Raw genomic sequence first — 14,470 nt, 5'->3', positions numbered from 1 at the left:
CAGACCTTGGCCTCAACCTTTCTGGGCCAGAGTCTCTTCACCTACAGTTCAGGAGGGTTGGATCCAAGAGTCTTAAGGGCTCCCCAAACCGTACAGACCAGGGTCTATGAGCTCCTTGAAGCCCCCACAGGAAATCGGCTCCACAATCAGAAAATGACTAAGTCTCAGCACAGACCCAGCGTCATCTAAGGCGGCACTGGTGCTCATGTGCACTCAGCACAGGCCCAGCATCGTCTAAGGCGACACTGGTGCTCATGTGTGCTCAGCACAGACCCAGCATCGTCTAAGGCGACACTGGTGCTCATGTGTGCTCTTTGGCTCTTAACGTTCAGTTACACTTTGTGCTCAGCTGCTCAGTCACGTCCAGCTCTTCGCGACACCATGGAGTCTAGCCCACCAGGCTCCTCTGTCCGTGGGACTGTCCCCACAGTAATACTGGATAGGGTACCATTTCCTCCTCCTGGGAATGTTCCCAAACCAGAGACAACCTGGGTTGTCCCAACCACCTCTCTTGAGTCTGCTACGTTGCCAGGTGGATTCTTTACCGCTGAGCCACCGGGAAGGCCAGTCATACCTTGAATTAAACCCAAAGGCACTTTCAATGTCTGAGCTGATATAGACAGTTTTGTCTGGCTCTAACAGTGATTAGTATGATGAGGAAACAGGATATTTCCCAAAATCTCTTTGCCATATGCTCATTAATGAAATATTAAACTCTTGAATATAACGGGATTCCCCTTTTAATTCTTTAAAAAAGTTATATCAATGTCTTTATGGAGGGATAGAAAGACAAACTCTACAGTTAATTTTAATTAATCTTATTAAAAGAGAAGATTCACGAACTAAATAAGTTACTTTATTCCCTTATGTAAATGCATTTACAGAATTAAAGCTGAAAATTTATGCATTTTGCATAAATCATTGACCAATATACAAAACTGGCATGTGTATGACATAGCCACTATTTTCACATAATTGTCATGAATTATGATGTCACCGTGTTATTCAATATGAACTAGGCAGTGAGGAATTTTCCTCAGGATTAAGAACTAGAACAAAGTTGTCTTTCTCCTCTTAATTGCATACACATTTAAATAAATGAGAGCCAAAGGTTGAATCTTCTCACTACTTTTTCCATGACAGAAAAGTTACACTTCTGCAGACATCGGTACCAATGAACCACGATTGCCAGTACAAATTTAATCTGAACTGGCTCGGACTCTAGCCCCAAATTCCAGTTTCATGATATAGAAGGAAAGGGGAAGAAAAACATCCACAAAATATAATCATACAAACTCCAATGCAGTGTGTTCATCAAGACAGTTAAGCCGGATGCTTAAAAGTCAGTAAGAAAAAAAAAATCAAAGATTAGGGGCCATTTAGATTAAAAAGAACAAAGAGATATGCTTACCATGAAATCCTGGTTTACAACAAAAGAAAACAAAACCTCTCTACTGTTGGAACAAGTGGACAAGTGTGGAGATTGTAGTGTGGGTGGGATATTAGGCACTGTTAATGAAACATTGTTGCTGTTTTAGGTGGGCCCCGGCCATAGTGTGTACTCACTCTTAGGGGTGGACACGTGTGGAGACTGTAATGTGGGTGGGACATTAGGCGCTATTAATGACCCATTGCAGCTGTTTTAGGTGGGGCCAGGCCATAGTGTGTACTCGCTCTTAGGTGAAGCACCCCAAGGTTCTCAAAATTGAAGTTTCATCACATTAAGAGCTTCTGTGAACTTGCTCCAACTGGTTCAGTAAACACATATGTGTGCATGTATAGATGTGTGTGTGTTTCTGGAGAGAGATACATCAAAACCACAAATGTTAACAGCTGTGGACTCTAGGAGGAGGCTGAATTATGGGAATAGTGGCTAAAGAGATAAAGATTACTTTCTCCAAGATTCAATCTCTTGAAAACATTCAAATTATAGCAAGTCTAAGGCGTTTCCTAGGTGGCACTCGTGGTAAAGAACCCACCTGCCAATGCAGGAGACTTAAGAGACTCAGATTCAATCACTGGGTCAGGAAGATCCCCCAAAGGAAGACATGGCAACCTTGCCTGGAGAATCCCATGGACAGAGGAGCCTGGAGGGCTGCAGTCCAAGAGGTAGCAAAGTATCAGACATGGCTAAACCGACAAGCATGCAAGCAGGCAGCAAAAATTAAATGTAACTAAAGAATGGGACACATTTTGGAAATGAGCCTAAGAATCTGAAGGGCATGAAGCAGGTGCAATAGATACTACCTGGGGTGAGGCTCTGCTGAGCCTCGAGGTGCCTGAGTGACCCATCCTCAGGGACCCATGTAAAGAGAGGTCCACAGTTAGCATGGGCAGACGGTGTTTAACTGTCTCTCAGATACGCTTCCTCAGTGCTGAATAACCAGGGCTTCCTTACTCAGGTAGGACCCGGAAAAGTACAGCATGGGTCAGAATCTAGAAGATCCATGGAGTTGTCTATATGCATATGTGTAATGCAATTTTTAAGATAAATAATTTTAGATAAGACAGTGGGAAGAGTGGCTCTGTTTTCATCTTTTTGCAAATCAACTGTACACTGAGCTTCCTGATCGAGAGCTGGATCCTCATACCTGTTTCTTCAACTCATCTTGCATGAATGAACTGTTTTGGTTCAAGCATATCTGGCCTCACAGGTGGCTAGGAAACAGAAACATTTTCATATGTTTTTTGTGGAATTTTGGGAGAAGGCAATGGCAACCCACTCCAGTACTCTTGCCTGGAAAATCCTAAGGGCAGGAGAGCCTGGTAGGCTGCAGTCCATGGGGTCGCGAAGAGTCAGACACGACTGAGTGACTTCACTTTCCCTTTTCATTTTCATGCATTGGAGAAGGAAATGGCAACCCACTCCGGTGTTCTTGCCTGGAGAATCCTAGGGACGGTGGAGCCTGGTGGGCTGCCGTCTATGGGGTCGCACAGAGTCGCACACGACTGAAGCAACCTAGCAGCAGCAGCAGGATGTTCTTCTGTGATTCTACTAAAATGAAACAAGTACTGCCAGATTCTATGCTGTTGTTGTTGTTGCTGTTTAGTTGATAAATTGTATCTGACTCTTTGCAGCCCCCTGGACTTCAGCACGCCAGGCTTCCCTGTCCTTCATTATTTCCCAGAGTTTGCTCAAGTCCCCTGAGTCAGTGGTTCTATCCAACCATCTCATCCTCTATATCCCCTTCTCCTCCTGCCTTCAATCTTTCCCAGCATCAGGGGTTTTCTGAATGAGTCAGTTCTTTGCATCAGATGGCCAAAGTATTGGAGTTTTAGTTTCAGCATCAGTCCTTCCAATAAGTATTCAGGGTTGATTTTCTTTAGGATTGACCGATTTAACCTCCTTGTTGTCCAAGGGACTCTCATGTTACTTTCTTGCAATGTGGAATCTGAAAACAAAATCCATTTTCATTCTCAGTTGCATTAAAATCCACTGGTCTTTGTGTACTTTGAATGGATGAATCTTTTATCCATTTGTGATATTGTAACATCCCTCATTGATCATTTGGAAAACACTGGTTCACTCAGTTTTGCAGATCTTCTCATTCTTGACACATTTAATTTAAAAATACCTAAAAATCCACCTTTATTAATAGCATCCCCAATCTCATCAGAGAAGTCTCTAAATATTGAGCGGCTGTCAAGCTCGTGTTTAAAAACTCACATTTTATCCTGAGCAACAAATACTGTCAGTTGTTTTCCATGAGGTGTCAGGCGCAGTTGATTTGTTTTTGAGAAAATGTCTACAAAATGTCTACCAAAGTCTGGATAATTATAGTTCGTCTGTCAGTTGTTGTTTCAATTAGATATGGTATGCAGTGAAGAGCAGGGCTAATTCAGCTGCCAGCTAAATCACAGAGGTGCTTTTCCTTGAAGCATAGCCACACTTCAGTGTGCAGCAGAAATGCTTTGTGGGGCTTCCTGAGTCATCCCATGGGATCCTGGAAAGCCCGGGACCCCAGGATGGACCAGCCTAGAACAATGGAGGCAAAGGGCCTCCTGTAAACATGGCGCCTCTGTCTCCACTAGCAACGGGATGAGGCCAACAGGCCTACAGTCCCGTGTCCCTCTGTGTTTGTTCTTTGGAGTTTCCTGTTGAAGAGTTGCTAGTACACCATTTTACTAAAAGTCCTAAGATATTTCATTGTACTTTTGTTGTGTTCAGTCACTCAGTCGTGTCTGACTCCTTGCGACCCCATGCACTGCAGCATGCCAGGCTTCCCTGTCCTTCACCATTTCCCAGAGTTCATCCAGACTTGTGTCCACTGACTCACTGATGCCATCACCACGGAGTGACGCCATCCAACCGTTTCACTGTCTGTGGCTCGCTTTTCCTCCTGTACTGAATTTTTGTATTTTGAGACAATATTAGCATGTTCACAAGGACTTAAAAAAGGAATTCATGAGTTTAAATTTTAAGATTTATAAAATCTTACTGTTTAGGATTATTGTATTCCTTGGATTTTATGTCTGTCCTCTTAGGAATATGAAGTGCTCAAAGAGATTATCCAACATAGTAAAATCAAAATAAAGTTTGAATATTTAAGATAATTTGCTCAAATAAGTACTTCAATGGTTCTGATTGTTATGGGGGGGTTTTATAAATGCACTTAATTAATACAATATTCATTAAAAGTTTTAGGTTAATAAATCAAACAGTTTACACATTGAATTTAACTATTGAGAAGACACTAAGGTTATAAAACTTGCATATTAATATATTGTCTCCTACTATAAAATCCAAATAATTACTTTCTGGCCTATGCATAGACCTAAACGCACTTGCTTACTTACACACATCTCTGAATTTAGAGCACAATCATTTGAAAGAGCAAAACAGTCTGGTAGAGTCTTTAAATGCATGCAATTTTAAGAAATTAAATAAAAGAACAAAAAAATACCACGAAAATAAAACACATTGAAATACTACATAATGAAATGTTAGAAATAAAAATACAACAAACAAAATATATAATCCAATAGATGAGTTAAAAACATATTTTGTTTAAGAAAGAGAGAATTAATGAAATGGAAGATAGAATTAAGGAAATTACCAGGATAGAGTAAAGAGATTAAAAGACGGAAAATAGGATGAGAGGTTAGGAGAGTGATGGAGAACACCATGGAAAGATGCAACTCAGGCAGAAATTGGAGAAAATTGTAAACAGAGAAAGGAAAGACTCACAAAGTAGCAGTGAAATACTTTTCAGAATTGATCATGAACAATAAGCAAGATCTGTCACAAGCAGGACAGATCAAATCCAATGCATCTTCAGACATGACTTAGTGAAACAGTTGAATTCAATCAACAAGGGAAGCCTATAAGGCGTCCAAATTAAAAAGAGAGTCTATCTACAAAGGAACTGCCCGCGGTGGATTCATGTCAATGTATGGCAAAACTAATACAGTATTGCAAAGTAAAATATAGTAAAAATAATAATTAAAAAAAAAAGAATTATAGTCTTAAGGCAACTATATCATCCAGAAAAAAATAAACCCAGTTTATATGTAAATATATAGAAAAGAAAATACAGAGTAAAAATTAAAGCAAAAAATCCAAGAATTAATAAAACTCAACCCTGATGTTTTTTAAAAACGTTAAGCAAAGTTTGCCAAAATGTATCCAGAAAAAGGAAAGAAAAAATAAAACTGTTAAATCTGAAAAACCTGGCAAACCAAAGGATATAAGCAACATCTAAAAATTACGAGACACTTCAAACTAGTTTATGCTGATAAATTTGAAAGCTTAAAAACACGATTTCTGTAAGTATATAATTTATTAAAAGTAAGTCTCAAAATGCCAGAAAACTCTGCATAATATGGAAACTATTAAATAAATCAAATCATTTGTAAACTTCTCTTCACTTCCTCAAAATAAGAAAAGTACAGACTGTTTCACAAACAGCTTTTTCCAAAATATCAAGAGATATGTCTTTCAGAGAACAAAATAAGGAGGTCAGTATAACTCATTCACAAAGTTAATATAGCCTGGAGTATTCCGGGATAATATTAAAAGAAAAGTTCTAGAACCATCTCACTTGTCACCAGAGATACAACGGCACTGAATGAAATAGTAGCAGAACAAATCCCTTGATGCACAACAGCCGTGCGTCATAACTCCTAGCGCTGTAAACATCGGTGAGAATTAACGAAAGTTGTTGAAAGAAGGCTGAGAAAAAGCATATGATCTCAGTCAATTCAAAATATGGTGATAGTTCAACCAACTCTCAATCCCCATATAGACTTATAATTCGAATTTGCAATAGAAATTATTTTTATTCACACTGTAAAATATTTCTTTCATAAAACTATAGTATAAAGCCAACAGTACAAACCCATATCAAAGACATTTCTTTTGATATCAAGAATGCCATCTGGTTCTATTCTACTTTGTGATAAATGTCTCAGCCAAGCAGAAAGCTAAGAAATATTTTATAAGAATTATAAAGAAAGAAATATAGATATCTATAGACAAGACTGCATACATATATAGTAGAACCCACTCCAGTGTTCTTGCCTGGAGAGTCCCAGGCACGGGGGAGCCTGGTGGGCTGTCATCTATGGGGTCGCACAGAGTCGGACACAACTGAAGCGACGTAGCAGTAGCAGCAGGCACATATATAAAGGGTAATATTTTATATATATAAACATTATTGTTGTGCAACAGTAGTAACTATGAAATATAAAATAAAAAAGCAAGATGTCATTTCCAGCAGGGATGAAAACTACTAAGCTACCTAGGAAAATATCCAACAAGTCATGCTAATGAAGGACATAAAAGAGGTCCTCAATAAAATTTAAAAATCTACCATGCTTATTTATAGAAAGGAAAGCTGTTAACTATTCCTTAATTCATCTATAAGTGCAATGCATTTCTAATCTATAAATTTCATAGAATTCAATAAAATTACTTGGAAATGTTGATCATTATAGTCCTATGGAAAATTAAAACAAAGTAAGCTGAGAGAATTGAAAAAACCATTCCAAGCAATCAAAATTCAGGAGGAAAGTATCGCATTAAGGATTATATATTTGAGTACGGACATAGAAACAGGTTTGTGATAAAGCAGAGGTGCTCCAAAGGCCATGTATATGTGAGTGTTTTGAGTACTAGTAGATGAAATAAAAATTAAAGAGTGGAATATTTGAAAAAATAATTTGACAATGTCCTTATGTGAAGATAAAATTGATCCTGAGATCACATCAAATTAAAAATAAGCACCAGATGGATTAGAGACATAATTAATATACAAAAGTACAAAACTTTTAGAAGACAATATGGAAAATATCTATCCAACATTAGTAAGGGAAGGTTTTTCTTAAGTGGCTTTGAAAAGACCAGTACTGTACGCTCAGATCAATTATATATATTGAGATAACAATAAATAAATGTTACAACAATAACTAAATAAATAATTAAAATAAATAGATAAATAATGTTAGTTCAGTTCAGTTCAGCTTAGTCGCTCATTCATGTCTGACTCTTTGCGACCCCATGAATCACAGCACGCCAGGCCTCCCTGTCCATCACCAAATCCCGGAGTTCACTCAGACTCGCGTCCATCGAGTCAGTGACGCCATCCAGCCATCTCATCCTGGGTTGTCCCCTTCTCCTCCTGCCCCCAATCCCTCCCAGCATCAGAGTCTTTTCCAATGAGTCAACTCTTTGCATGAGGTGGCCAAAGTACTGGAGCTTCAGCTTTAGCATCATTCCTTCCAAAGAAATCCCAGGGCTGATCTCCTTCAGAATGGACTGGTTGGATCTCCTCACAGTCCAAGGGGCTCTCAAGAGTCTTCTCCAACACCACAGTTCAAAAGCATCAATTCTTTGGCGCTCAGCTTTCTTCACAGTCCAACTCTCACATCCATACATGACCACTGGAAAAACCATAGCCTTGACTAGATGGACCTTTGTTGGCAAAAAAATGTCTCTGCTTTTGAATATGCTATCTAGGTTGGTCATAAGTTTCCTTCCAAGGAGTAAGTACCATAACTAAATAAATCATTAAAATGCTTTTGTTACAGAAGGCATTAACAATAATGGTAGCAAATGTTAACATTACTTACCATTGTGTGAAGTCAAGTGGGCCTGAAGAAGCATTACTACAAACAAAGCTAGTGGAGGTGATGGAAATCCAGGTGAGCTATCTCTAAACAATGATGCTATCAAAGTGCTGCACTCAATATGTCAGCAAATTTGGAAAATTTAGCAGTGGCTGCAGGACTGGAAAAGATCAGTGCTCATTTCAATCCCAAAGAAGGGCAATGCCAAGGAATGTTCAAACTATAGTGCAGTTTGGCTCATTTCACATGCTAAAAAGGTTATCCTCAAAATCCTTCAAGTTAGGCTTCAGCAGTATGTGAACTGAGAACTTCCAGATGTACAAGCTGGGTTTAGAAAAGGGAGAGAAACTGAGATCAAATTGCCAACATTTGTTGGATCATGGAGAAAGCAAGGGAGTTCCAAAAAAACATCTACTTCTGATCCATTGAGTATGCAAAAGCCTTTGACTATGTGGATTGCAACAAACTAGGAAAGTTCCTTTTTTTTTTTTAACTAGGAAAATTCTTAAAGAGAAGGGAGTGCCAGACCACCTTACCTGTCTCCTGAGACAACTGTATGGGGGTCAAGAAGCAACAGTTCAAATTGGATATGTAACAACTAACTGGTTTCAAATTGGGACATGTGTACAACAAGGCTGTATATTTAACTTACATGCAGAGTACATCATGCAAAATGCCAGGGTGGATGAATCATAAGATGGAATCAAGATTGCCAGGAGAAATATTAACCACCTCAGATATGCAGATACCACGATGATGGAACTAAAGAGCCTCTTGAGGAGGGTGGAAGAGGAGAGTGAAAAAGCTGGCTTGAAATTCAACATTCAGAAAACTAAGATCGTGGCTTGTAGTCCCATCACTTCATGGCAAATAGAAGGGGGGAAATTGGAAACACTGATAGGTTTTCTTTTCTTAGGCTCCAAAATCACCGTGTACAGTGACTGATCCATGAAATTAAAAGATGCTTGCTCCTTGGAAGGAAACCTATGATAAACCTAGACAGCATATTAAAAAGAAAAGAAATCACTCTGTTGACAAAGGTCCATAGAGCCAAAGCTATGGTTTTTCCAGGAGTCATGTACGTGGATGTGAGAGCTGAATGCTGAAGAACTGATGCTTTTCGACTGTGACGCTGGAGAAGACTTTTGAGAGCCCTTTGGACAACAAGGTGATAAAACCAGTCAATCCTAAAGGAAATCAATCCTGAATGTTCACTGGAAGGACTGATGGAAGCTGAAGCTCCAATCTTTTGGCCACCAGAGGTGAAGACCCAGCTCACTGGGAAAGAACCTGGTGCTGGGAAAGACTGAGGGCAGGAGGAGAAGGGATAGCAGAGAATGAGACGGTTAGATAGCATCATCGGCTCAGTGGACATGAATTTGAGCCAACTCCTGGAGATATCCAGGGACAGAAGAGCCTGGCATGCTGCAGTCCATGGGGTCTCAAAGAGCTGGACATGACTTAGCGACTGAATAAACAACGGCAAATGTCTATATAGTGTTTATTAAATGTACTGCTGCTGCTGCTGCTAAGTCGCTTCAGTCGTGTCCAACTCCATGCAACCCCATAGACGGCAGCCCACCAGGCTCCCCTGTCCCTGGGATTCTCCAGGCAAGAACACTGGAGTGGGTTGCCATTTCCTTCTCCAATGCATGAAAGTGAAAAGTGAAAGTGAAGTCGCTCAGTCGTCCCCGACTCTCAGTGACCCCATGGACTGCAGCCCGCCAGGCTCCTCTGTCCATGGGATTTTCCAGGCAAGAGCACTGGAGTGGGGTGCCATTGCCTTCTCCTATTAAATGTACAGTTTCACTCTCATCACTGTATGTATATTTTTATTGGAGTATACTTGCTTCAGAGTGTGGTGTTAGTTTCCACTGCAAAGTAATGTGAATCAGCTGTGCGTACACATGCATCCTCTCTTGTTTGGATTCCCTTCCCGTCTAGGTCACCACAGAACGCTAAGTAGAGTTCCCTGCGCTACACGATAGGTTCTTATTATCTACATATACATAGCATCAATCCTGCGCATATGTCAAGCCAATCTCCAGTTCATCCTGAAGCCCTTTACCCCTTGGTGTTCAAACATTTGCTCTCTACATGTCTATATACCAACCCATCTAATCCTCAAAATATCTATAAGGTAGGTAATTTTGTTATCATAAATTTTCCAATGCCGATATTAAGGCAAGGCAGTTGATTGAATTTTGTCAATATCAAAGAGCTAGTAATACCAAACGGTGAACCAAAGATTCGGAACCGTTACTTAACTGAATAAGGAGCATGCCACACAACAGCCCAGCTAAGAGAACAGCTTCCAGAACATACTAAAACCTCAACAGATCCATGAGAAAAGCTTGAAGCACAAACAAATAGGCAAAAGTACGGTTTTGCTGTCATATGGTTGATAGAAATATGCGTCATGAGCACAGGGTGTGATGCCTCACCAGGAAAGGAAGGGAACCGCTCACCTGCTGTTGAGTGGGCGTGCAGGAGGGCTGCCCAGGGGGCACTAGGGGTAAAGAATTCACCAGCTAGTGCAGGAGACATAAGAGACGTGGGTTGATCCCTGGACCGGGAAGATCTCCTGGAGGAGGGCACGGCAACCCCCCAACCCCCCCACAGTAATCTTGCCTGGAGAATCCCCATGGACAGAGGAGCCTGGCGGGCTGCAGTCCCTGGGGCCACACAGAGTTGGACACGACCGAAGCAACTGAGCACGCACGCTTGCAGAAGTGCGGGAAGGCAACATGTTTCCAGACAAGGAGTGTGTTCCCAGCTCTGCCAAGGGGAAGGGTCCTCACATGGGCAAACAAGTACTGAAAATTGACTGGAATTGCACAAGGATTCAGCCAGACTTCGGACACTCAACATTGCCTGTCTCAGGGAGAGTCTTGATCATTTGACCTCTTTCTAAACACTTTGGAGACATTGGCTACATCTCTATTAGCTCATGGGGAAACAAAACTGCAGTCAGGCAAGCAAAAATTAAAATAGAAGTGACCAAAGTGTATTCATGTGTGTTTACTGAAGACCGGATGAATGATCAGTTGTCTGCCTTGTATGGGTATGTGTCGGGGGTGGGGGGGCACTAAGTCACTTCAGTCATGTCCCATTCTTTGCAGCCCTCTGGACTGTAGCCCACCAGGCCCCTCTGTCCATGGGATCCTCCATGCAAGAATACTGGAGTGATTTGGCATTTCCTTCTCCAAGGGGTCTTCTAGACCCAGGAATCAGAACTCACATATCCTTCATTTCTTGCATTGTGGGTGGGTGGGGGGTTCTTTACCCACTGAGTCATCAGGGAAGCCCAAGACATGAAGATGCTCACACCCAAATATGCAGCTCCATTCCAAACCAGTATTCTAAGTCAGAGAGAGACAACCACTCTATGATGTCATTGATGTGCAGAATTTTCTCCAAAGCTCCAGATGTGTTTCTAATGAGCAGCTGTGTTTAAAAACTTCCCTGGTGGCTCAGACGGTTAAGGGTCTGTCTACAACGCAGGAGACCCGGGTTCGATCCCTGGGCTGGGAAGATCCCCTGGAGAAGGAAATGGCAAGCCACTCCAGGACTAGTGCCTGGAAAATCCCATGGACGGAGGAGCCTGGTAGGCTACAGTCCACGGGGTTGCAAAGAGTTGGACACGACTGAGCGACTTCACTTTCACTTTCACAATATTGTCAAGTAAAATAAATAAATAAAACTGAGATAAAAAATAAATAAAAACAACTGGACAATATGATGAGCTTTTATTCTATCTAGTATGTTTCACTTTTTCAATTTCATATTCAGTGCCAAGTTCATATTCATATTCCAAGAAAAGAAAAGAAATGGTGATTATGTGGCATGATGGAGGTATTAGCTAAGTCTGAAGTGTTAATCATATCGCAATAAACACATGTATCAAATCAGCAGACTGTGCACCTTAAGTTTAACAGTGTTACATGACAATCATATCTCAACAAAACTTACGACACCGTTTATATGTTTTGTATAAAGAGAATGTATAAAGGCATATGCTCCAGATCACGTGCGTAAGACTGTTTCAGGCAGCGTCGCTAGAACAAAAAACGACAACGACTTAAGCTGTTATGACCTTCACTGACTTAAAGACACTTTCGATATGACACCAAAAGCCCAACCCATAAAATTTTAAAAAAAAACAAAACAAATCAAACTTCAAAAAAAATTAGAAGAACTTCTGTTCATCAAAACAATACATTTAAAGAGAATGGAAACACAACTACAAGCTGAGCAAAATACTTGTAAATCATATGTCCATAAAAAATATGAATCCCCAAAACAATGAGAAGCAAAGAGCCCAATTTAAAAATGAGCACACGCATTACTAAAGAAAATGTACAGATGGCACATGAACACACTAAAAGGTCAATTGTCATTAGGGAAGTGAGACACCACTACACACCCTTGGAGCAAACCTTACAAGCTTACAAAGCGTTCGTGCAGATCTGGGGGAGCATAAGCAGACACGTGCCGCTGGTAGGGATGCCAAATGTTACAGGAACTTCTGGAAGCAGTTGGCATTTCTTTCAAAAGTTAAGCACACTCTTCTCATATGATCTAGTCATCCCATTCCCAGGTACTTTCCTTGCAGACGTGAAAGCATGTGCCCTGCAAAATGACACACACTCAAACGTTTCCAACAGCTTTCTTAGTATTAGTTAACGACCCAAATGTTCATCAAGAGGTGAATGGATAAACTATAGTATATCTACACAATGAACACTCCCCAGCAATGAAACAGAGGGAACTATATATGCTACAACATGACTGGTTATCAAAATTATTATTCCAAGTGAGAAAAACGCCAGAGAAAAATGAATACGGTATGACTCATATTATATAAATTTCTGTAAAATGCAAATGCATCTCTAGTGACAGAAAGCAGACCAGCATGTGACTGAGGCTGAGGGGTGGAAAGGCGGAAAGGAGGAATTATGATGAAACTTTTAGGGATGGGTAAGTACATTCTCCTGAAGGTGGTAATGTTTTCACAGGATAAGAATTTGCATGACAAACTTGCAAAATTGCACACTTTAAATATGTGCAGCCATTTTTATGTCAAGTATGCCTCAATTTTTTTGTCTTATTAAGACTATCATATCCATGAGCTTACTGTCTATTGCAGCTTCCATATAAGTTTATATATAAACATATACATGTTTTAATTCCCTCTGGCTTACATGGCCTCAGGAGGCTGCTGAATCAGTGGTTTTGGCTTGCCTGTGCGCTTTCTTTTCTGCTGGGCTAGTGAACCCCCCACCAAGGACTGTCTCCATAGACACAGCAGATACTGTGATGGCTGATATCTGATGCAAAGATGGGAAGGAATCTTGGGCACCTGTGCGTTACACACGGGCAAGTCTCCTTGGAGAAATGAGCCGTTTACTTATAAGTGTGCGTGTATGTGTGTGTGTGTGTGTGTGTGTGTGTGTGTGTGGTCACCTGGTTAACAAAGGAAAGATGCAGGCAATAATACAATGACTCCAACCTCCACAGGAAATCTAGGGCAGCCTTTCTCAAACAGATACATGGTTGCAAAGCACATCTCCTTTAGAAACATGCGGAAGAAAATGCGGCTGTTTTTGCTTCATCTTTCAGTCACTGTTTTTGTTCAATTGCTGTGTCTGACTCTTTGCGACCCCATGGACTGCAGCACACCAGGCTTCCCTGTCCTTCACTGTCTCCCAGAGTTTGCTCAAATTCATGTCCGCTGAATTGGTGATGCTAACCATCTCATCCTCTGTTGCCCCCTTCTCTTGCCCTCAATCTTTCTTACCATGAGGGTCTTTTCCAATGAACTGGCTCTTCGCATCAGGTGGCCAGATTATTGGACCTTCAGCTTCAGCATCAGTCCTTCCAATGAATATTTAGGGTTCATTTCCTTTTAGGATTGACAGGTTTGATCTCCTTGCAGTCCAAAGGACCCTCAAGAGTTTTCTCCAGTACCACTATTCAAAAACATCAATTTAAGTGTCTTAAAATTCAAATCCCTTTCATATCTGTATGAGTGTTTGTCACCTAGAAGTTCAGAATCCTCTTCTCAGTTAATGGGGCAGGGTAGGGGATAGGTGAGAGGGGTGGGCACCCCTGCTGCAAGATTCCATCTTCGCACCTCTCTCCAGGCCAGCTGATGTCATCCAGCAACAGCCCCGCAGCGTCCAGAACCCTCCTGCTTGTAAATGCCAGCTCCCTCTTGCCTTGTTTCTGGACATTGTCCTGAGGTCTGTGCAGTCCTATTCAGGTTCCATGCTTCAGACACTGAGATTCACTGAGAAGGGAAGCGGCCTACCTGTGAGCATTCCCCTCGCTGCTCCAGACTTGGAGCTGAGCGTGGGGCCAGACTGTGCGTGAAGGAGCCGCTGCCACTTTCTGAGTTCAG

Source organism: Budorcas taxicolor, chromosome 20, assembly GCF_023091745.1.
Source record: "Budorcas taxicolor isolate Tak-1 chromosome 20, Takin1.1, whole genome shotgun sequence".
NCBI classification, from domain to species: Eukaryota; Metazoa; Chordata; class Mammalia; order Artiodactyla; family Bovidae; genus Budorcas; species Budorcas taxicolor.
This window is presented reverse-complemented; position numbering follows the sequence as displayed.